The sequence below is a fragment of the Anser brachyrhynchus genome (assembly GCF_964034855.1).
Source record: "Anser brachyrhynchus genome assembly, contig: SCAFFOLD_556, whole genome shotgun sequence".
In the NCBI taxonomy this organism is placed as follows: Eukaryota; Metazoa; Chordata; class Aves; order Anseriformes; family Anatidae; genus Anser; species Anser brachyrhynchus.
In genome coordinates, this window is record NW_027663927.1 from 9,281 (window position 1) to 35,430 (window position 26,150).

The 26,150-nt window shown below is 37.9% G+C and overlaps 1 long non-coding RNA gene across 1 annotated transcript; it reads right to left on the minus strand.

The window, feature by feature from the left end:
• Window positions 1-370: 370 nt before the first annotated feature.
• On the minus strand, window positions 371-22,776 carry LOC308186441. Its single transcript, XR_013944052.1, has 3 exons — window positions 22,151-22,776; window positions 4,178-4,309; window positions 371-1,846 (listed from the first exon to the last, which is right to left on the minus strand). It is a non-coding gene; the product is annotated as an uncharacterized lncRNA (long non-coding RNA).
• Window positions 22,777-26,150: the final 3,374 nt, after the last annotated feature.

Consider the following 26,150-nt stretch of genomic DNA (forward strand, 5'->3'; position numbering starts at 1 on the left):
ACAGGTATCCAGGGCTAAAGGCACTGAACAAGCCTCAGCATACGGAGTGCAAAGGTAGGTGCTCTTAATGGGGCATGTGAAGCGAGTATGCTGTCTCCATTCTACAAAAATTATCTGATGTGTATTTAAAATAAAACCTTTAAAGATCACTAAGACTCCCAAATTACCTGCTCATTCCAATGACATTGTACCTGTCATCACTCAGACATTCCAGACATGTTGATCCTCCCAACACCTCTGCATGGTAAGGAAGTAGTAGATGATTTTTACACATCTGAGACTGAGGCACAAAAAATCTTGGGAAAGGATTTTCAGAGGGAAAATCTCTAAAATTTGGATTTTTAGACATGTCTTCTCAGCTGCTTTGTTTTCATTAGATAGACTGCTTGAAATTAAGTGCTGAATGGCCATGCTAGATATTTCCATCAGTAGCTTGAAGGTTATTAAAAATTGACACCGAAGAAGAGACTCAAAGCTACAGAGATGACATTAAGAGCTTTGAGAAAAAACAGGACATATTCGGCTGTTTTTTTGTTTACAATACGCAAAGATGAAAAGCAGTGTTCTAAGATTTTGGTTGTTCTTGGTTCCCATAGTCTGCTGCTGTCCAAATCTGTCTTTGTAGGTTCCTGGAATGTTACCCTTCACTGATCTAAACTAATAACATATTCCTCATCATCCTCTTCCCTGTTGATACCAGCAAGCTCAGTGTACTTAAAAAATATGTAAAGAAAAGAAAAAAAAAACACCACATTTTTCAACATCGTATTGTTGTAAAAAATCAATGTTTGCATCTCTCTGAAAGATGCTGGATTCCTTGTTCATTTTGTACAAAACAGTTTCCAGAGACAATTACAGTGCATAGAAAATAATGCTAGAAATCAGAATTGTTTCTAATCAAAATGGTAAGAGAGTAAATTTTATGAGAAATAAAATTGAAAAGAAAAAAAAGTCACAGGAGACAAAATGTGGGGAAAAACGCTTTGCTTTGACCTGGCAACAGCTGAATACCAGAAGAAGCAATTTCACACTTGGCTTTGAATAAAGAACCAATGACTAGGAGATCTCAAGGTCACTGTGGCTCAACAGCAAGGTCAGTAAAATTCTTTCCAATGGCTGACCTTGGGACATGAGACAGAAGGCACAGATAGGTATTTAAAAGGCCAAAATATCCAAATGCTGTAAAGGACTGACTATTGTTTCTGATTCACTTCTGCAAAACTAGAAAAAAAATGAGACCAGAATCAGGCCAGAAGACTGAAGATCTCAAATAATTGCCTTTGGAAGAAGGATTTGGCAATCTTTAGTATATTACCTTTCACAGCGTCTGATTCAATGACCTGCATGGTCTGATTACTTTAATTATAAGCGTGTAGAGCATTTCCTGAACAGTTGCCTCACTCGTTCATCACTGTGTGAAAAGGGCCACTGAGATTTAATACTAGCTATATTTCAAACCTAGCACAAACTACTAGCTAGTATCTGAAATGTTACAACAGGTTAAGCTACCCCGAGTGCTTGGAAGATCTTAAAAATATTTTATGTTGTTGCTGTCGTTGTAGGTTTTTGGTCTTCCTTCAGAATTCCAGTTTCTCTATCAATCCCTAAGTTTACAGAAGACAATCGGACTGTATTCCAGGCACTAACGATATATCTTCAGGTCTTAGTGGTCTGCAGAAATACTGGAACTCAATTTAAATGAACAAAGAGAAGTATAATCAATAGCCAAGCCCTATTATTCCTGTCATTCTTCCCCTCCCAACCCTTCACTCACCTTTTTTTTTTCTTTAAAAGAAAACATCTTTTCTCTCTGTTCTTGACCTTGGACACAGCTGAAGACATTTGGCTAAGATTTAAAAAAAAATTAGACAAGGCAAACACCCAGCATAAAACCTCAGCCTAATGTTGTATTTTGACAAAGGTATAGGCAACAGAAAACTAGGTCCTATAAAGGAAGATGTTCAGCAATCTGAATGATAGGTGATGCTACAAACCTTGCCTATGATAACTGAGAAAACACATCTGAGAAATTACATTCTGAACTAATTTTATCCTGTGTAAAGTTTACTTTCATTTTGTATCATTGCTGGCTTGTTTGATGTTCAAATTTAATTCATTTTTATGAGACTGTGTTCTTCTCATTAGAGGCACAAATTACTGCACGGATTATATGATAGGTGATTACACAAAGGTGTACATCAGAGGTCCAGGTTGTCACTATATACTTGGCTTTTATAGCTGCAGATTGCATGTTATGATCTGCTCCTGTATGCTACACCCGAATCAACTTGTACTGTTAGAATAAGCAAACTGCCAAGTGCTGTTGCTGTTATTCTTATGTCTGGTTGCTAATTCACATAATAATACTGCTGATAATAGTTGTCTACAGTACTTTTTGGATTTAACTGCAGACCTATATTTGCTACACTGGATTGTTAAGGGATAAGATAAGTTCAAGTTAGATAACCATACACTGTGGATGCTTGATATGTTCTGCTTAGCTTTATCAAATATGCTAATAGGCACACAAATGCATCAGTCAGTTCATATTAAATCACCCAGGAACACTGTAATTCTCTACTACAATGTATCTCTACTTTCAAATCAATGCTCACCGGGGTCATGGACAAAACAATTTGAAAATATTTCAGTACTTAGTGAGTACTTGTAAGGTGACATATGAATGACTTTTAGGAAGACTTCTCAAGGACCTTCTTAGCCTCATTCTGTCTTGGGTTATGTTTGAGCAATGCCAGTTGAGGGGAGGGGAAACTGTGTTATTCTTGTGCACTGGAGACAACTCCATCCTTCATGTAGCCATTTAACTGCAACTGAGAGGAAAAGACCAGAGGGGATGCTCTACTACAGCCTTGCAGATGCTACAGGATAAGGAGCTGTATATGCAGGAGGAAACAGAACAGGCCTCCTATTTTATTTGCATTCTGGGAATTCTTGAATTAACAGATTAAAACAGGAAATTAATTATGGTGCAGCAGATATGATAGTGAAGCAGGAATTCAGAAGATCCAGGTTATAGCCAAGCTTTGACTACTGAACTACTGTGTGATCTTTAGAAAGTGGCTTATTCTTTTTGTATTACCAGAGGTAGAGTCCTGACGTCAATAGAAATCAACATTCCTTGTCATCAGTGCCAATGTGTGGCCCCACACAATAAGCTCTTCATCTCCCCTAAACCTCTCAATGTGAGTACAATTCTGTTCCTAATAATTCTGTAACTCAGCCTAGCCTGTAAGCTGTTTAGTCTAGCAGGGCTTCCTGATGTCCTATGTCCTAAAATATGCAACAATGGATGCACATGATTAGGGTCAATTGGTTTTGCATCACATTGAAACCTTCATTAGATTTTACTTGTGCTACATGTTCAAAAATACCATGATTTTGAAAGAAGAATGAGAAATAGAGAAGCAAATTACCAAAGAGGAATTTTCAGGGGGAAATCAAAACTCTCTCCATATTTATGAATCAGTCAAGGACATATATATACATATTAAAACTGTGGTGAGATTTTTGTTTGATTTTAGGTTGCATAGCTTGGGTAGTTCATGGTACAGTGGTATTTTTATATAGTGCTTTATCAAAAATCTTTACACTGGTAATTTATGCAACTGAATTTAATTAAATCCACTTTCCTCACTAAGCCAAATAACTTGATTGTGATCTGTGATATAACATGATGACTTAGATGGAGAGTGTCAATATTGTGAAAAACGTATGAAACATGCTTTCCCCCCACAATTCACTAAAGATGAAACTCATGCCAGTAGATTTGTACTTGTGAATGGGAGGTTGTAAAACAATATCTATTCTGTTTCTATGCATTTGAGATGGAGAGGACTTAAGTTAGGAATCAGGTTTCAGTGGTACGATCCTAAAGGATATCATCAAAAACAGGAGTGTTATGAAAAAATTATTTGACTTAATAATGGTGGTTGTTGTTGTTGTTGTTGTTTTTAGAAAAAATAATTACATCGTCTTTTAACTGACAATGGCAAAAACACTTGCATCCAGTGTTTATTTAGTCTCAGAACACAAATAAGAGTAAGGGTAGACATTTTTCCTTTTCCTGAGCACAGTATATAAGCAATCTTGGAATAAACTGAACATTTATTTATTTATTTTTCTCAAGAAAGTCAGAAAACACAGCTGAATTGATTACCTTCAGAAGACAGGGATGTAAGAAGTATGTGGTGCTAGATTTCTTTCAGTGGAAGAACTTTTCTTTCTTTTCCATGTGTTGTCACTTTTTTTTTTTTTCTTTTTTTTTAAACTGGCATGTAGAGGCTAGACCCTGGGAAAGTGTGAAAAACAGTCCCAATGTTAGGAAAAAAAATATATATATTTGTGTTTTGTCAGGCAACTGGAGGAGACTTTTATTATTTCTGTTTTGTTTACCTGTCTGGGTGGAACTGAAGAAGGAAAATACTGAAGTGAAGTAAGTCTTAGAAAGTAAGAATTGCCAACACATTTGTTCATTTTGTTGAGGTGAGTTATTTCAACATGGCTTTGATGTGGTGATTTCCCTATTTACTGAACATCCAAGAATGAGCTTTTAAATCTCTTTGTTTTACCCAAAGCTTATATTCCAGGAACAGAGCGCACAGTATTAAGCATACTATGACATCATGCAGTCATACCTCATTAGCTAAACAAACGGTACCAATCCAATACTCATTTCCGGAAACAAAATAATTCCTTTACCACTTAAGACATGACAGAAAATGGGATTCTCATTAAATCTTTCCCAAACAATGCTAATTCACAGTATAACAAAATCTTTCTTAATAATTATTTTCCAGCTTAGTTTTTGTTGTATTAAATTCTCCTATCCTGTTAGCCATGATGCCTCAGAACCTGGGAGGAAAGACCAGGTCAAGCAATGGGCCCCTAGTCCAGCTGTTGGATCAACTGCCATTAAGAAGAGAAGGAACTACAAAAGAGCATACACTGGGCAAGCTTAAAAATGTTTTTCCTTTTTTTTTTTTTTATATTTTTTTCCATGTATATTTTAGATTTTCCATCACCTTTCCTTAAAATAGAATATCTTAGACAAAAGCTTCTGCAGACTTCCACACACCTGCTTTTGTTACTAGGAAAGAAAGAAGCTTAATGAGAATTGTGATCAGCTGAATTATGAGCAAATTTTCAACCTGGTCAAAAGAACCAGAGGGGAAGGGGAAGAGGGAGGGGAAGGGGAAGGGGAAAGGGGAAGAGGGAGAGAGAGGGAGAGGAGAAGGGAGAGTGGACGGGAGGGGAGGGGAAGGGGAAGGGAGAGGGGAGGAGGAGAGGGAGGGGGAGGGGAAGAGGGAGGGGGAGGGGAAGAGGAAGGGGGAGGGGAAGAGGAAGGGGGAGGGGAAGGGAGAGGAGGAAGGGGGAAGTGAAGAAGGAAGGGAAGGGAAGGGAAGGGAAGGGAAGGGAAGGGAAGGGAAGGGAAGGGAAGGGAAGGGAAGGGAAGGGAAGGGAAGGGAAGGGAAGGGAAGGGAAGGGAAGGGAAGGGAAGGGAAGGGAAGGGAAGGGAAGGGAAGGGAAGGGAAGGGAAGGGAAGGGAAGGGAAGGGAAGGGAAGGGAAGGGAAGGGAAGGGAAGGGAAGGGAAGGGAAGGGAAGGGAAGGGAAGGGAAGGGAAGGGAAGGGAAGGGAAGGGAAGGGAAGGGAAGGGAAGGGAAGGGAAGGGAAGGGAAGAACAAATCAATAATCCTCTTATTTAACACTATATCAGCATAACAACAGAAATAGAAATATAGCATCCTAATACTTCTAGATAATTTAATGAAAATGTCTCTAAATGGTTTCTCACATTGTACTTATTGGACATATGAAGGCTTTCCCATCTTGAAGTCCTTGGTCTTTTTTTATTTTCTGGACTCAGTAGAACAGACTACAGGCTATCTGAAAGACAGATAGCTGCTTTTATAAAGTTTGCTTCCTTCTACCTTTTCACTGAAAAGTAGATTTTCTGCAATGATATCACCATTGTGCTTCAAAGATATCAAAGCCATAATACAGTGGGGCTACTGTTATAACTCTCATCCTTTTCTGAAACACAATCATACTGTAGTTGTTGATCACTTAATGTGAAGTCCTGATTCATAGCAAGTAGAGAAATTATTTATTAGTATATCTAAAGTACTAGGTTCTGATCTGCTGAAATAATGGCTGTTTAAAAGTAGCATGATGATTCAGTAAATGGGATTCATTAGTCTGTTCAGTATGGCCAGAAGCACATAACATATTTCTCTTCAGCTTATAAAAGCAGCTGCTATTCCTACCCTTAACAACACACAAGTTCAAGTCATTATGCTTAACAAAACTAAGATTGTTCTCCACTCTTTCCAGGGAAGCACAAAGAAATGGATTTTGTATAGGTTATGAAAGTAAATCCTAATGCTAAAAACCAAGCAAACACTAGCTATGCAATTAACCTGTGTAAAATATTGACTGATAATTAAAGTCTTGAATTTGTCTAGACTGTCCAGAAAAAAGTGATCAAAATGTCACAGGTTGTTGTTTAAACTGATTTTCAGTCTGTCCTTTATAAGCATTTGAATCTGCTGACAGTTTGAAGGTCAAGTGTATGTTTTGTTTTCAGAAGTTGTAAAGGGAATCTCAAGTTTTCCTTTCACCCAGTCACTTCAAACCACACATTTCCACTGCCCTTGAAAGTTTTTAGAAAACACAGCATTTTATACTCTTATCAATCTAACTTAGCTATTCTGGTGTGCTAATTTGGGGTTAAATGGTAAATATAGGCCACTTTTGTTAAATTGGATAGTGTCATCTGTCTTCTCTAGTGATCTTCATGCATAAGAACACAATTTCTTCTGGGATTCAGATCCTACTACAGGGTCACTCCCTGCCGGTTTCTTCCCAGGCAGAGTGAGTGATCCCTTGCACAACACACCCTATCTGGTAATAGTTTTCCCTCTGGACAGCTTGCTTTATTGTTAATTTCTGGTTTCAAACCTTTAATTTAATCAGTGCTGGCCTCCAGTTCCCTTATCTCATTTATTAGTGAATTACCTTCTGAGACTTCATTTCTCCTGAGAGGAAGTGCTACTTCATTTTTCCGCTTTGTACAGACCAATTGTTCAAACTAAGCTTTATTTCCTTACCAAAGACATACCACTTCCTAACTCTGTTTCTCTACCTCACTCCTCATGGCAACTTGCTATCGCAGAAAAGAGTTACTCCAGAATTAGAATAGAACTGAACAGAGAAGCAGGTACCTCACACACACGCAAAAACACACACACACACACACAAGAACAGGTCAGTCTTTGTCACTGAGACTGTTTTTTGTTTGTTTTTGTGTATGACAGCCAATGCTTTTTCTCAAATCAAGATTATAAACAAGGAAATACTGTGGTTTGTGTTGCTCCAAAGTTAAAGTTCATATTTATCTTTCATTGGCTTTGAGTAAATAACAATTTTAATACATTTATCTATAATTGCCTGCTAAGGCTATTGGCTATGTAGTTAATCAAAATTATTTCCTTTCCTTCAATACTCTGTTCCAATTGTACTTTTGGTCCATTAAACCAAATTGCTGCACCATAATACTTCATAGCTTCAGCAAATGAAGTCAGTTATTTCTATTCTTTAGCTTTCCTACAACATGTGAGTAAAACAAAATAGTATTTTGTTATGATTCTATTACATCCTACTCCAGAAATCTCCAGATGATCAAACAACTTCACACTGCTGAACGTAACTGATAAAGAAACTTCCATGCCTTCATATGAAGGTTCTCTAACTGTTCTGTCAAATGGGTTACAAATGATTAGCCTGCCTGGACACTACTAAGAGCTGATAGAGGTCAAGTGGTGCATATCCGTAGATGTATTTTAGTCAAGCACTTGTGAAGTACTGCAAGAAAGAACTTTCAGTTATTTCTAGCATGTTTTCACGGCAAAATGCACAGCAGGTTCTGCATTAGGTGGTGTCTTAGATCCTTTCTTCCAGAGAAAAATACCTTCCCACCTCAAACTGTCCTGCCTGGTTCAGCATACATTGCACCCCTGACAGCCACTTAAAATAGACAGAAAAATGGACTATTTTAAAAATACTTTTAAAGAATAATACACATACAGAACTAACACATATCTCATTGTTATAGTCCTTTCTTAGAACAGTCTGTTCTATAGCTATGCCATGATCCTTGCTCCATTTCTTCTATACAGTTCTGGGCTTTAAGAAATTAAAAAAAAAAAAAAAAGGTTTTGCATTCCACACTGTCCTTTTGCCTACATATTAGGTATATTTATATGTGTATGTACGATCATATGCATATTCACGCAGAGTCTAAATTCTGAGTGCCGTACAAACATCACCAAGAATACACACTGGTGACTGTAAAATATATATTACCTAAGCACCTGTTCCCTGGTTTTATTCTTCTAATCATATGAAAATTATAAATGGAATTACTAAGTCTTTCTATTTCTTCTAATAAACTGTATGTTTAACAGTTTTAAGAGCCTCAAGCAGTCATGCCAACAGAGGAAAATTTGAATGACATTTACCATATTCACAACGTCTCCAGCAAGGCAAGATAAAGAACAGAAGTTTTTAATCACCCTATCCTATGGAAATAGTCCTGTCTCAAAGTCAACCTTAAATATATTCCATTAACTCTGAGATATCAAATGCATTCTTTGATTGGATGCTTCACCACACAGATATTTCCACTGGTAATTGTCAGGCATTAATTTTCACATATTAGCAGGCATAATATTGCCAAAATATTTTTTTGCAAATATCTTAAAAATAGAGCCCAACTTTGCCAACCCAACCTTTCATGATGTTTTGGACATCCTTATTAATCAGTTTATAAACATATAAAACTAATACATGAATGTACTGCAAAGTGTCATCCAGTGGTACAGGCTATATAACTTATGTGAAGATAGATCATTATACTCTTACGAACGTGAAAACAACTTTTGCTGTAACAAACTTTTTAATGAAGGTTATAAAAACTAACAGAATCTCAGCCTGGTCACTTGGAAGACCAATTGTTGTCCTTCTTTTCCCATCTGTGACTATTACTCATAAAAGCCACAGACAAATGTCCAAACACAGTTGCTTTTGAATTAAATGGTTGCAAAACTTGAGTGACGTCTTAATAATTACAAATGTCCCATAAGAATACTTTATCCCAATGTTAGAAACTGTGGTCTGAGGTACAGTCTGTCCTGATGTCACTTGTCTGGAAAACAAACTAGAGCAGTGGCAAAAGCATACCCTTGCCATCACATTTATATTCCAACATCTGTCAGAGGACAAGGGGCAAGACTCAAGCTTGTATTTTCTCTTCTGCCATGCCCTAGAGCCTGCCTGAAGGCTTTGCCATGTTCTAACAGCTTGGAACAGGCACAGCCACCAAATGTGGTGCAAATCTACCCTCGTATCTTCAAAGTAAATGTCTAAGACATGGCAAAGTACAAAGGACTGCCAAGGTCAAAGTACCACAGTCACAAAGTCATGCTCCCATTTTGCGAGCAAACACACCTTCAGTTACATCCTGAATAACTGGCCCCACAGATCCAGTTGTGTTTAAAATCTGAAGGTAGACTAGCATTCATTTTATTTTATCAGTCTCTCTGTGCCAATAGTCACTCTCAGAGCTATTCATGCCTGATAAGTTAAGCTGTGGCTTTTAAAACATCTCAGTACTACTCAAGTCTAGTATATGTACTTAATCTATTGACATAATGACAGCTGGAGTCTCTTTTCTCTAGGATGTCTTAGATATAAATGAACTAGAAGGAATCAAAAGCCCAAGGTGGCGCAAAGTTCAAAGATCCAAACTGCATAAACATTTCTTGATCACTCACCCAAGTAACAGCCCATACTAGTATGATATACCTGCCTCTCTATGCTACTTTACCAATACTGCTATAATCAAATGATTGTTCCTTCTCCTTTATATTAAATCCTCCCAACAGAGAAACCTCTTAAGCTTAGAATGTAAAACCTTCACACCATGGCACATCATGTTGTATGGCCAGCTCTCAGGGTGAGGGATTTATGTGTTTGTATCTGTGAAGCCCTGCCACAAAACAGGACAGTGAACATCTCTCATCTTAACCTTTTATTTTCAGATTTCTATTTTTTTCACAGAATTTTGAAAACACAGGTCTTTTCAACACATTTTTCTATACTTGTCATAAGCAGACATCACCCACAACTTTCATCGAGAACCTACTCTTGCAAGGTCTTGCAAGAAGTGACTAATAACATTAAAATAAGGAAGGACATATTAACATGCAAGAACCTGTAAAACATGACCCAGAAGTTCAAAACTGAACATGAGAAAACACAGGAAGTGGCTTGAAACTCTCACTGTGAAAGTAAGCTTGCAATGAAAACTGCATATTTCTCCTGTTTTTTTTTATCCAGAAAAGATTGTTGATTTCCATTAGTCTAAAATTAACATCCTTTCTGACACCCCACTCCTGATATCTTTTGATTTTGGCATTTTCCCATTCCTACAAGCATCAAAAACTTTGCACCAGTCTGGAAGTTAAGTAATGCCCAAGCATAATCCTAAAGGAATCCTTCACATCTTGAAGAATTCAAGGACTCACAAAATACACTCATCTGGTATTTTGTAACAGCATGGCCACATTTGACTTCATGGTCAACAGTGAAATAAAGTCAGATTTCCCCTCCTTCACAGCATAGTCTTCTTCTTAAGCTTCTAACATTAGGATTTTTTACCCCCTTAGAGGGTCTGCTGTCAGAAGAAGTAGGCTAATATTTCTGCTTGATATTTTACTTGGTGCAAGATAGGAGAACACTTACATGTTGTTCCCTGCATTATTCACACTTCAGCTTTGCCATTAGAAGCCACTGTAGACTGAGTTGTTTTTGCTACAGGTGGAGAAGGTTGTTGCCATTACAACACTTGCTCTTCTGTTGTAAACCCGATTCCATTACTACTATCACTGTAGTTTAGTCCCTGAGTTGCTTCTTTAATAACAGTTAGCCTGGAAAGCATTTTATCTACATCCCCACTAGCCTTTCATTATTAACGTCAGTTCAACGACAAAGATGAGTATGTAGACAGGGTGGGGACATAAAGTGTTAAGCTTTTGACATTTTATGCACTGTTTCATATGACCCTATCTCCTGAGTGCCACAGTCTGGACATTGCCTTTGGGGTGACTGATTTCTGTATCCTCCTGCAGGAAAGCCCTCTGAAGACTGAACTGTGGGGGTTGCTCCCTCACAGATGGGGATTTTAAAAAGTGACTGACCCTGGGCAGTAGTCATTCAGCATTTGTGAAAGGACTTGAGTGAAAGCTGCTCTCAGAGAGAGCATTCACATCCCCATGCAGTTATTAGAAGCCTTTATACTATTCTAAACAGAGGTTGGCTTTAATCCATAAGAACAAATTAGGTTGAAAAAAATATGAAATAAAGTTAACCAAGAGTCCTTGACCAACAGAGGAAAAATATTTTCCCTGAAGTAAGACACTTCAGATGAAATTGGTATTATTTCCCATCGATGTGCATTTCTGAGTCATACAGTATTCTCAGATGATATTTAAGTTTTGAAATATATGCTGTTAATATTTTTGATTATTTTGATAATACCCTAAGACTTAAAATTTAAAATGCATGAAGAGTGGAGGTGCACATCTTCTAGGGCAGTTCTTCTGAAAAACCTTGTATTATTTGGAATGCTAACCCAAATCAATAGCTGTTAGTACACAGTAATATCTATAAACTTAATGCTCTGTGTGCAGACAGAGCTAGAAAAGAGCAAAGTAAATCCTGGAGCACCAGAAAACAAAAACGAAAACATCAGAACAAAGGAATTTAAGACTTGTAGAGCACAGTATACCTATTAACTATGTATCTTTTATGATTTTGAAATTAATTAATATCTAGTAAGTACTTAAAACAGCAATAAACAGGTAGAAGCAACTAACTATATAGTCAAGTCAAAGAATGGACTAAAGCAGATGTAATGATTGCAGTCAGGCCAATCACAAATTAAATATATATGCCATATAGTGAAAATGAGCTGCAGAGTTGGATGATTGAATGGAGTCTGGAGCAAGCAGTGCATCTAGGAATAACTTGACTGTGAGGAATCCTTGCAAACGGTGAAGTCAGACCTGTTCAGAGCATTCTCTCTCGAAAAAGATGCCATGTTTCTTAACTCAAGAGCTAGTAAGTTGAGGTGATTTCTGAGTTCTGCAAAAGGGTGTACACTATCCACACTAAGCCTATAAAATACCTCGAACAAACCCCTTATTCACAATTGGTGACCAATTTCTTTAATAGTCATACCACGTCTATACTGTTGAGATCTTGAATTCATCCTCAGTCTCTTGTGGCTAATTTACAGCCACAATATATACTTAATTTATTACTATTACAGAGGTTAGTGGAGGGGCCAGAGCTCTCTCCGGTGGTATTGCAGTTTACTACAAAAAATAAGAGAATCACTTCTAAGGTGTCTTGTGCATTATAAAAATAAAATTAATAAACTCTTATTTGCCTCATCCTTGTAAAGCATTCCAGTTCTAGCTGGCTTATAATTTTTGTGTATGTTTTAAGTACCTTTACAGGAATTTTATCATAATAGCCAAGACAGCAACCAAATCATGGGACTCACCTTCTGAACAACACACATGGTCTTGAATTCCTAACAACCGAGAAGAACTCAGAGCTGACAATTAGAATAACTGTTTCATGTCTGCAGCATATAGCTGTAGAAACATCACTTGAACAAGTATTTTGAAAACTGATAGCTGGGTTTGCAGTTATATTATGCAGCTCTAAATGCTTTGACGTTAAAATGGCTTTGGTCTGAAAAAAAACAGTTTTCAGGCAGCTTACCTGAAGCAGATAGCTTTCTGCAGCCTTGCAATTTCCACACCTGGCTTTTCTCACTACCTCAGCTGTTCATTACCTAACACAAAGTACGTTTACACATTGACTGTCTGCAATATAACAGAGGCACTATTTGGGTTTTGAAAAGGTTCACTGTTGCAGTTGGCTCAACACAGTACATCTGTCTGGCAAAAGAATAACAACCTGGATCAAAGAGAGAAGAGTCTCTCACAGAACTTGTAAGTTTATGGCGAAATACTGCATGTACTTGTCCAGGGAGCAGGTGCTTCAAGTTAAAAGATGTGGTGGAAAGACCAGGATGTGAACAGTAAACAGTTCCATTTTAATTCATTCCCCAGAAACAGTCAGTTTTAAGGATAAAAACAAGATATGATTGACTTGGGAATCTGGAGAGGTCCCATTGGACTGGAAGCTGGCAAATGTTGTGCCAATTTTCAAGAAGGGTAAGAAAGAAGACCCTAGCAATTACAGGCCTGTCAGTCTCACGTCAGTGCCTGGTCAAATTATGGAGAGGATGATCCTTGAAGTTATTGAAGCGCACCTGGGGTACAATGCAGTCATTGGTCCCAGCCAACATGGGTTCATGAGGGGTAGGTCCTGCCTAACAAATTTGATTTCCTTTTATGATAAGATCACCCATCTAGTCGATCAAGGGAAACCAGCTGATGTGATCTTTTTGGACTTCAGCAAAGCTTTTGACACGATTTCCCACAGGATCCTACTGGACAAAATGTCCAGCATACAACTTAACAAAAACATCATACGATGGGTGAGCAATTGGCTGACGGGCAGGGCTCAAAGGGTTGTGGTAAATGGGGCCACATCTGGCTGGCAGATGGTCACTAATGGGGTCCCTCAAGGCTCCATTTTAGGGCCAGTCCTCTTCAATGTTTTTATAAATGATTTGGATGTAGGACTAGAAGGTGTTTTGAGCAAATTTGCCGAAGACACCAAACTTGGAGGAGTTGTGGACTCGGATGAGAGTGGAAAGGTCTTGCAGAGAGATCTGGACAGATTGGAGAGCTGGGCGATCACCAACCACATGAAGTTTAACAAAAGCAAGTGCCGGGTCCTGCACCTGGAATGGGGCAACCTTGGCTATATGTACAGACTGGGCGATGAGACACTGGGGAGCAGCCCCGCAGAGAGAGATCTGGAGGTTGTGGTTGACAGCAAGTTGAATATGAGCCAGCAGTGTGCCCCGGCAGCCAGGAGGGCCAACCGTATCCTGGGATGCATCAAGCACGGCATTGCTAGTCGGTCGAGGGAAGTGATTGTCCCGCTCTACTCTGCGCTGGTGCGGCCTCACCTCGAGTACTGTGTGCAGTTCTGGGCACCACAGTACAAAAAAGGACATTAAACTGTTGGAGAGTGTCCAGAGGAGGGCGACGAAGATGGTGAAGGGCCTAGAGGGGAAGACGTATGAGGAGCGGCTGAGGTCACTTGGCCTGTTCAGCCTGGAGAAGAGGAGGCTGAGGGGGGACCTCATCGCAGTCTACAACTTCCTCGCGAGGGGGAGTGGAGAGGCAGGTGACCTATTCTCCGTTATCACCAGTGATAGGACCCATGGGAATGGTGTCAAGCTGAGGCAGGGGAAGTTAAGACTGGACAGCAGGAAGAGGTTCTTCACCGAAAGGGTGGTTGGACACTGGAATAGGCTCCCCAGTGAAGTAGTCACTGCACCAAGCCTGTCTGAATTTAAGAAGAGATTGGACTGTGCACTTAGTCACATGGTCTAAACTTTTGGGCAGACCTGTGCGGTGCCAGGAGCTGGACTTGATGATCCTTATAGGTCCCTTTCAACTTGGGATATTCTATGATTCTATGATTCTGTGACTTAATACACAGATATCTTATTGTTAAAATGTCATGAAAAACATATATCCATGATGTGAACAGATAATAAAGGACAGTCAAGCCAGAAAGACAAAGTCAGAAAGCTACTAAAAAAAAATAAGCCACCATAAAATTTTAATACATGCTTACATGAAACTTGTCTTTACAGACCAGAAAACGTATGGACCTTTTCATAGTAACACAACTTTTTTATATTGTACAATAACAATGTATCTGCAGATGTGCATAAAGAATAGAGGAACATATACACACATAATTCCAGATCAGTGATTTTCCTCTTTCCATCTTTCCACTGGAAATAGTAACCTTATGTATTTAAAGAACTGAAGAGATTTTTGTTTTCTTTTTGTATAAAGAATTAGATACAGGCAGCTTCAAGTATGGGTATGACGCAAAGGAGTAAAAATGTCCCTCAAAGATCTGTGATGAGTAACTAGTAACTCATCCTGCAAACATTATCCATTGATCTATGTACTCATTGTCCCTAAAAATAATTATGCTATTAGTTAATGCTCAGACTGCGATGTTTTCTTGAACTATTCTACAAAGTCATGCCCACCTGCTTCTGGTGATCACAGTTCCTCATCTCTGAATCAAACAGCTTTAAATTTAATGTAGAAATATATCTGGGTGTCACATATCACCATAGTTTTTTAAAAAAATATTTTCTAAAAGAGTTCTGGAGATAAATCAGTGTCAGAAAGACATAATTTTATACTATGTAGCTACTGGTCACATGTTGCTTTGTGAGCTGCTTATCTTTCAGTAGTAGACTAGTCGAGATTCCTGAGAGAAAGAACTTAAGAGCAATATGACAATGTCAGTGAAAACTAAGAGAGGAGTATCTGTTGTGCACATCTGCAATTATATGACTCTACAGTTGAATAGTAGTAGTTCACTGGCTTTCAAAAACTTGTAAAGTGAAACATCATTTTCATAGACTAACATATTGTTGTATAAGTATTTGTAATTTGTTACATAGCCATTCAGACATTAAAAAGTAAAGCAATAGTCAAAAGAACACTTATTTCTTACTAGCTGATGTCATCATCAGCTTCTACAGGGTAAGCTCATTGAAGACATATCAAGGGAACTCTATGTAATGTGTCATGCACATATATATGTAGATTTACAAACTGTTTGGATGTCCTGAGCAATCTGCTATTCCTATCATGAAGGGAATGGAGAAGATTAAATAATTCTGACGAGAAAATGAGGCATAGGAAAGAGCTACTGCATAAACTATATGAAGTAGCAAAACTAGTAAGAACATGAATGTACCTAATTGCTTTGTAGAAAACAGTTGCTGTGCACCGGAGACCCCGTTGGCATATGTTTACTTTAAAGGTATTTGGAAGTTACTTTGAAAGACCCTTACCATAGCTCAGCCTTAGTTCTGGATTAGTGAATCAGAGAATAACTTAGGTTGGCAATGATATCTGGAGACCCACTTTGTCACTTTCAGCACTTTGCCTAGTCATTTTTCTTTGTCCCAAAGGAAGGATACTTCACAACCTCTCTGGCCAACCTGTTCCAGCATGTGAATACTTGCTTTGTGACAATAGTCCAGAATCAAGTATCCAAATAGAATTTCCCTTGATAGAACTTGTCTCTTGCTCTTCTCCTGTTACATTGTCCTGTACCTCAAAGAAGAGTCTGAATTTGTCTTTTCTAGCATCATGAATGAAGTCAACTACAGTCCTCCCTTAACATTCTCTTCTTAAGACACAACAAACCTGGTTATCTTAGTTTGTCTTCATGCTATATGTCCCAGGCCCCTAAGCATCACAGTAGCCTTCCACTGAACTTGCACCAGTAGGTCAATGATCTTCTAGTACTGGAGAACACAAAAAAGACAGTGCTCTGGGCACATTCTCAACTGTGTGAAATAGGAAGTGATTCCACCCCCTCCCCCCCCCTTCTTCTTTTTAGTGAACTTTTGCCTGTATAACCCAGGATGTAGATGGCCTTCTAGGCCTGCCAGGATATACCCTGAATCATGTTCAGCTTGTCCACCAGGACACCTTAGATCATTTTTACAAAGCTAATTGTTAGCTAGTTGGTACTCCCCTTCCCTTCCCTTCCCTTCCCTTCCCTTCCCTTCCCTTCCCTTCCCTTCCCTTCCCTTCCCTTCCCTTCCCTTCCCTTCCCTTCCCTTCCCTTCCCTTCCCTTCCCTTCCCTTCCCTTCCCTTCCCTTCCCTTCCCTTCCCTTCCCTTCCCTTCCCTTCCCTTCCCTTCCCTTCCCTTCCCTTCCCTTCCCCTCCTCTTCCCTTTCTGTGGTGTGGTGTATTTTTACTTTTTACTATTGTTGAAGACAAAACAGTCTCCTGCTGAGGAGATCCCAGAAGCACTCACAGACAAGTCGGACTACATGAACAAGAATTATACATGAGGTGCAATTCATTTCCTATGAAGGAAATCTATCTCATATCGGGGTCCACCCATTTCACTAGTGCATGCAAAGAAACCAAAATAACTTTGTGAGATTTCTGATATGCTGACACCCCATTAAAGTTATAACATGCTCCAACTGAACATAGAAAAACAAACAACAACAAAAAAAATACAAGGAAATCTTATTAAAAAAAAAAAAAAAGGCTAGAAAAGCAAAAACCTGCCCGAGACAATTCTGAGAGTTAAAAGCTAGCAGGCAATTTAAGGCAACAGTAGCATATTTTGAAAACAAAAAGATGACATAAAAAATAGAGGTGGGAGGTACGCATATATGGACCAGCTCCTAGGACTGACTGACTCACATTTGCTGTTGTTATCCAGATGGTCTTTTTAGAGCTCCAGTGGATACTAATTCATTATACCTAATACCTTGACTAATAAATCCGAAACCTTAACCCAGAACATAATGAAAAGGGGAGGGGAAGGAAGAGGAGGAAGACAGAAAAATAAAGGATGTAAAGAGCCTGAAGTAAATGATTTGATTTTTTTTTTCCTTAAATGGAATTTGAAAAAGAAAAAAATACCTGTGCTAACTTCCAATAGACTCCAGGTAGATTTTTTAGTAATTTCATTTATTTCCCTCAAACAGCAAACTCCCTGATATTCTAAGATAGTTTCATCAGCTTGGACAATGTGACCTTAAAGTGTAAATAAATTGAACTGATTACTTCAATGTCTTTCTGTGTATTGCACCATTACATATGATACTGTTGCTCATTGTGGTAATTCACAACATAGATTTTATCAGTTTGCCATAAAAGTTAAAACCAACAAAAAACAACAACAACAAAAACCAAACCAACCAACCAACCAAACAAAAAAAATGGTTGAAAGATCAAATTTGGAATATTAGGAGAGTGATTAGTGAATCAAAAATCTATTAATCTGAAACTTAAAAACCATGAGTAGTTGCTTGAATGGAAGCAAAATGCTCAGTGTCTGATTAAAAAAAAAATGATCTGAGTTTTTAGTTTCGCAATATAAATTCTCAAGAAGATTAACAAAATTCAAAAAGAACTCTGACTTTAATTTTAATAAAAGCTCCAGAAGAGAAAAAGAGGCAGAGAGAGTAAGCAAGGAACATGCCTTTAGATAAGCTTAAACTTTTTCCCTTCTTCTTAAGTACATTCATGAACGTCACAATTACACTGAGTGCATTCCATTTTAAATGTGAATGTATAAAATTATTTATTCAGGAAATTGTTAAATATTATCATAATTTATACTCCTCAGAAGCTTCAAGCATTGCCACAGAGTTCGGAGAAGACAGAGACAAAGACACCAAGGGTACAGCAAAAACCATCCTGATGAGTCTCCTTTACTATTTACTGTTTGAGCTGACCTGCTCTGTCTTGGTGAATTCAAGAAAGCACGTGGCACTATTTCCTTCCACAGCATTTTGAATCTCACACTGACATCTCTGAGAAGTGTGATCGGTGGCACAATAAGCAACATGAGCAGCGAGGATTGATCCAAATCCTGTCACGGGGCTTGGAAAGGTCACGGGGAATGGAGAAACCTGAGACAGAGCTGCAGGTGAAATTGAGGTCAGAGAGTCTGGAACAGGGAAAAAAACAGGGCTGGGGAAATAGCACTGGGTTTACTGCTTCAGTGACTATTTGGGAAAGGAAGGGCAAAGGGAAGGGGGAGAGGGAGGAAAAAATATGGCTTCTGCAGGGAAGGACCAGCCTCCACAAGAAGCTGCCACTCTCTGTCCCAGCCCCTCCCTGTCTTCCTTTTTCTGGGAAGCAGAAACCGTCACCCTCATTTTCTGGGATTCCAGCAATAGTCCAGGAGCTCCCCTTAGCCTGAGAGCAGTCATTGCCTTTAGCAACTTCTTGATCGAAAGCTCAGTGATCAAAGCATTCCCAGGAAATCTATAGACTCAACTGCTGTGTCAAAAACTTAAGAATTCTGGACCCATTTTGCCCGTGTGGGAAGAAAAAAAGAACAAAAAAGAAACAATTTCAAGTAAAACAAAAACTCAGTGTTTCTGCCACATTTTTGCTTTCTTCTCTGTGGCTTTTAGTTTGTTGTTGTTGTTGTTTTTAATTGTTATTGCAATATTGGTAATGGACATAAATACTTGTATTAACATGATCAAAGGGACAGGAGTTCATTACAGGTGTCACTAGTGATTCAAAATGGTAAGGGTAATTTCATGTTTAATTTTGGGCAAGTGAACCATAGTGCTTAGAATAGCACTTAACATAGCAGATTAAATCCCTTAAGACAAGTTCTCATTGCCTACATGCAGAATTGTTTTCCTGAAACTTTTATTGTCGTGGATTTATGTTCCTGGGAATATGAGTCTACAAAGCAAATGGCTGGTTACAGTATTATATTACATGATTTTTTATTATTATTTTTTTTTGCTGATACCTGAAGGAATTTAAAAACATCTTAGGATGTCGCTGCGATTAACATTCTTATTGTAACCCAAATAACATTTTGTCTTCTGTCCAACAAAACTAATTTTAATTTAATGGAAGTGTTAGCATAATTCGTGGAACAGTACTTATCACCAGTTCCTCGGTGATCACTCTGAAGATAAAAATGCAAGGTTCCTCTGGCATACAACAGGGGTGGAGTGAGAGCTCCATGAGCATCTGGGAAGAATAGCTGTAAGTTTCATTTTCTGATAATATTTTTCACTTTTTGTTGTAGGGAATCCATCTGTGTGTTCACTTACAGGAACACAGCCTTGCATAGAAGAGGAGACTTGAGATTTATTGTTGTTTCCTGGCTAATTACTATTTAAACACTGAAACTCATACTCCAGGTGTGGAGGGATGCAAGAACTACACCACATTTACAGTGACTTCAGCTCTACAATTTTATCCAGAGAGCTTTTCTGCTGCTGGTACCTCATTATCCAGTAAGATTAGATCCTAAAGGGGAAAGGTGAGCTGGACAAAGGGCACTATGCATTTCCCGGTTAATTTCTGGGTTTTGTTTGTTTTCTCCCCAAATCTACATACTAACTGTAAAGTCAGATAAGGTTGAAAAACTCAGACATAGAAAAAAAATAGAAATAAACAAATAAAGATGTACAAGAAAGTAATACTATACTCTAGTACCCTTACAGATGGAACAAGATGTGATATTTAATGAACAAACAAATTTTAAAAAGAAATTGTTGGGAAAATAAGTTTTACAAACACTGCCAGTGAGCTTTCTGTAAACAACAAACATGGCAATAGGCAAGCTTCATGACAAGCCTGTGGACTTTTGGGGAAATTCAATGTGGAGAAGAAGGGTTATTGAAAAGGGACTGTCAAAATCTCCACGTTTAAATTGAAATCACATCTATTGAATCCCAAGTCCTTAAATCAGAAGACAAACATAGAGTTTATCAAATATCATAAGTTAAAAAGCTCTCACCTTGTACCAATGTGATAATAATATAGCTCAAGAAGGAGAAAACAACAACAACAACAAAAAAAAAAAGGTCTTTGACTCCTAACAGGTGACCACAGTGACCATAGAAATAGAAATCTCACAGATGACTGAGCAACACTCCATTGCCATCCTACCCCTCGCAGGAGGCATGCTGTACACGGTCTGCTGTACAGATGGCTGAATACCAGGGAAACATCCTGATACTCCATGACATTCCATTTGCATACGTACTGGTGACATTTCTAATCTGTTGTATTTGCTGATAATAGTCTATTGCTGAGCATTTCTTCCTGAGAGAATAATTGTGAAAAATTAAGCTTTAAGTTAATTTTTAATTTGCTAGTGTTTCAAACTAGAAATCCTTTGTCTATATTGGATTTATTCCTCTGGAAGTTGCCTCTGCTATAACAGAAGTAGAAGGGGTTCTAGTAGAGAGAAGTAAATGCAGCCATTTCCTACATCAGCTAACTAAGAAAACAAAAGTCAAAAGCCACCTGCTGACAAAATAAACAAACAAACAAAAAAAAAAACCTGCAACAAGATAATTGAAAGCGTGAGATTCATTACTGTTTTCTGTAAACATTAATATTGAAATAAAGTGAATATAAAAGGCTCTTAGGCCTAATAAAAACAAAAACAAACATAACAAACAAACAAACAAATGAGCAAAAAAGGGAGGAACTCAGTTTCCCAGAGTTCAATCCTGGGATTCAAACCATACTTTATTTGATATATAAAGAAACTACAAGATGAAAAACAGTCATCCACAGTATTTCTGGCTTCCCTACTCCTCTTTGCCAACATACACAATTTCAAAACCATCCAAACTGTCCATAGACAACACCCATACCTGCTGGGACATACCAGTGCTATGCCAGTCAATTGCCAGCTAGCTACCTACACTGAGATTGGTTTGCACCATCAGATGAGTGAGAAATACCAGGTGAAAATGAGGATCCGGTCCTCTAAATTTACTGAAGCTATGCCAAGCATATGCTGCCACAAAACAATCCAGACTCCAGAGATTTGCCCCCCTGCTACTCAAGCATAAATATTGCAGATAGCAAGTGGAAGTGATGCATCTGATGACCACTGTGGATGAGGTGCCAAGGATCATGAGGCCCAATGGAGAAGGCACAACTATTTGTGGTAACCTGAACCTTTGGCCAGCTGGTGGCCAAACCAACCTATAAATCCCAGGGCTGTGTAAAAGTGCTGTCCTTTGGCAGACAGCTAGAAAATCTCTCCTCCTCAGTCACTAAACTACCACCATTCCTAGCTCTTCCTGTCATGTGGTGTCTATACCCTAACAATAGGATAATTCATTGTATCTCCATGCATGTGAATACTAAGTGAAAGAAGAAACGTGCTAGAAGAGAGTATTTTCACAGACAAAGTTGAAAGTCCTGGATAGTCAATGAACAGCAGAGGCAAGGAGGTGAAATACTTTACATCTTCCATGAATTTTTCCTATACTTTCAAAAATTTCTCACTCTCTGTTGTCTGCATTGTGCTTATTTCTCATACTTGTTCATATGCAGCCCACTTACTTGTGAACAGATATCTTGACATCACTTCAGATTTATGTCTTGAGCATCATTTCTCTCTTTGTGCCTCAGCTGAATCTTCCAACAAGTCACATGATCTTGATTTGAAAAAAAATAAAAAGGTGAAGAATTGGTTGCTTTCCTTAGTGGTTTGTTCTGTGTTAGTCACCCTCACTTTTTAGTGATCCTCAGGATTAGAATTTTCTCATACATACTAATCTGGCTTCAGCCTTTTTTTATTAAAGATTTTTTAGTGCATAACCTCTTGGCTACAAAGCAAATTTTTGGCATCCATAAGAAAAAAATTACATACTTCAGGGGGAAAGAAAGTGAGTTCTATGGCACATATAGGTACATTAGTTTTGCTTAGTCTTGTCAGCTATAGTGTTTTTTTGTCCAACAGATGTATTCAGTTTATAATTAATTCCATTGTGATCCTCAGTTTACATTCAATTACTAATTGTCCTTACACTCTTACACGCCATATTTTTTCTTTCCTCATTTCTCCTTTTCCTTTGCCATTTATCTTGCACTGGCATTGATCTAGGGTGTTCCTCTTAGAGTGTGCAGCTTGTGCCACCTGTTTCTGTACTGATCTCTAAAGAATCTCTCACATTTGCATAATTCCATTTTCATTTGCCCTTCAAATCGACTTCATTCAATTTCTTTCAGTTTTGGCAAATTATATAACCTGATGTTTCTCACTGTTTGAGATTGTCCTCTGTTTGCCTATAAAAGATGTAATAGGTCACCATTTCTGGTTCCTAAGCAACAATAATTATTTAATCACTGGACTGGAACCATTAATCTTTATCTTCTAAAATTAGATTGAAACATAAGAAACCTCCTGTCGGGTGCAGGTGCAAGCACTTGCATTGGGAGAATAATCACCAAGTCTTAGAAATGTTAATGCTATGTTCCCAGTTATGCTCAGAATCATGAAAGGCTGTACTAGAATATTTAGAAGACAAAACACAAAGTTCTGGGTTTGAGGAAGTCCCTCAGATGACAATGTATCTCTGAACAAATGAACAAAGACAAGAGAAGGAGACAGATGACTGAAGTAGAAGAACCATTTAATCCCATGTCTTCTGTGTCATTGAAATGGATAGAGAAGATGAAGGAGCTCCTTTTTTGTCCACTCTGAAGGAGACTGAAATATGTGGGAGAAAATTGCAGGAGAAGGATGAAACAAACATTCCAGAGATAAGAAAATATTAAAAATAGATGCTGACTAGTGACTACTGAAAGAGAAAGGAATGCTGTTATTACTGAGATGGAAATAAACTTAACAGTTTTATTACCCTAATATTTGTTCCTGTTCTTACATAAAAAAGAGTTCACACTGACCTCTCCTTTTCTAAAAGAAGCTAGTAACAGAACCACCTTTTTAAAGAGAAAATAATTTTAACAGGAGAAAAAAAAAAGTTTAAACTATGATCAGTTTTGTTAAGTCAGCTCAGGCAATTGGAATATTATCCTTCCTTTTCTCACTTCCCTTTCATCTGACAAAGGACATTTTGGAGGTAGAAATATTCTGCTGCTTTTTCCTCTGTCAACTTGTAATGCTATCAGCAGCAAATTCTGATTCTATTAAAAACTGAAGTTGTGCAACTGTGCACTGTTGACTGACCAATCCAAGAGTCAGTAGTAGTCCTCTCATTCTTTTGGCTTTCATTGGAAATCACTTCCTTTTCTAATCCATTAAAACTCATATTTACAGACAGCTGGTTTTCTTTCATTATCTGCACTGAACAAATCAACAATTTATAGGAATGGAATGAATGTACAATCTCTATCCACAGGTTTTGCTTTTAAGTGGCAAATTCATGGTAGTAATTTGCATTAAAGATAAAAGAATATAAGGCTTCTCTTGGACTTTACAGGTCTTTTGGACAGAAATGAAAATATCATACATCTAACTAAAACGGATTGAATGGTTCAGTGCACAGAGTGTTCCTTTCATCAGTAAACAGCTTGAAAACTCTAGCATGTGAAAAATGAAACACTGATTTAGTCTAAAATTGAAACCTCTCAAAAACCATTCTGCATGGAACTATTTAGCTTCAGGCTAAAGTCAAAGGCATTAGCAAGTTTCCCCTCTGGAAATACACTATGCAATCATTAACATAAAATGAAAGATCCCATTTCTAATAGCAACAGAGAACAGAAGAAAACATCAATAATCATCAAATAAAGGAAACCAAAGCCCATACTGCTTCAGATGAGGACACTCAAATTCTACTTAGCTGAAGCTTGTGCCAGCAACTCACTGGGAGAATGCAGGCTGCACAAAAAGTACATGCAATATAGATGTATCACCCCAAGGCTACCCTCCTGCCTTTCAAGAATTGGCTCAGTCTAATTTAATGTTCTTTGTGTGACTGCACAAATAGCACCGTGACAACTGCAAATAGGCATAATTTATGCAAAGGGTGGTGGCGTTGATACTTTTTTTACCATTTCATTAACAGTAAGGGTAAGAAAGTACCTTTTTCTTTGACATGAAAGACTGTGCTCTTGAGGTACATAAGCATCAACAATCCTAATATTTATCATTTATAAAGTTTATACACATACAAAACTTCACTCCTTCATCAATTTGTGATTAGTTTTATTAAGGCCAATTTTTAGTGATAACATCTGTCTTTAAAATATGATCATAAGGGACTGATATTTTGGGGAAGGATTTATGAAATGCAATGCAACCCTTTTTTTTTTTTTCTGTTGGCCAATTACAAAGTCAGAAATTAGAGTTTATAATTTGTATTTGTATAAAACAAAATAATGGTCAAATATTCATAAAACCTCACTGTAAAGTGAAGTGGAAGAATGAATGACAAATCTGGCTGTGGAGCATCTGCTTTCAGAGAGAAATCCGTCATTTGCTTCCATTCTCTTCTCTTCCATTCTCTTTTCAGCAGTGAAGTACCTCTGAATGCCCTCTGAGAAACAGTGGGATGTGGAATTGCACACAAGAGGGAACAGACAAATTGTCATTGTACAATTTCCATGAGTACCTACTATTCTTAAGATCAGTTACTTTTTTTTCTTCCCAAAAGTGGACAAAAAATGAATGATGCACAGTGAAGAACTTCCATTTCTGTCCCTAGAGCTCTCCCTAAATATCAGAACCAAAAAAGAGTGATTTAAAGAAAAATAGTTTTCTTCCAACATTTATCCCCTCTCAATTCTTAAAATATTTTTCTTGTAATTGCAAGAAGCATCATGCTTCTGTGATGGCCCACCGTTTCATTTCTGAGAGGTCTAACCAAGTCTATTTTATATGCAGAATCTCACAGCAGAAAAACAGTTTTTAGAGTGACTAAAGCTATTTTAAATTCAAATACATTACAGTAGAGGTGAATGTACAGTAAATATAAAATATATGCTGTTGAGTATGGCATTCTTTTGATTTGCATCCATTACATACAGAATTAGAAAAGAGACTGAAGTCAAGGACAAAACTTGAGTCCAAAAAATAAAATAGTTCTTAGGCCTCATATCTATGAACAGAAGGCTAATACAGAAATTGTTTCACAATGTTAACCTTTTTGTCATAAGCTGTTGGTATTGACAAAGATGCTATGGCACCAGATACCATGATATACTTGGAACTGGAGAGAAATTAATTTCTCGAGTTCAACCCATTTGTGCATAGACAGACCCTAATTTTGAGAAAATGCATCCTTTATCTTCTCTTAGAGGATCTGTCAGCCTTGATGGAATTCAGGGCTGACCCAGATTTTCTTGTGGGTTGTAATAAATTGTTTTAAAAATTGTACCCTACCCATCCCAGTAGCTAAGAATCACTAAGATTTGTTTGTATTTCCTCTGTTTTCTACATTGGAATTGTGGAAAAAGCTAGCAAAGACATAAAATGAGATGTCAAAAGATTCCCATAGGACTGAAGAAACCAGGACAGAAACTCAAAACCTGCAGGAACCCTGTAGCATAGGATCTGAAGCAGTCTTTATTCTCATATATTTTATCCTGATGACAG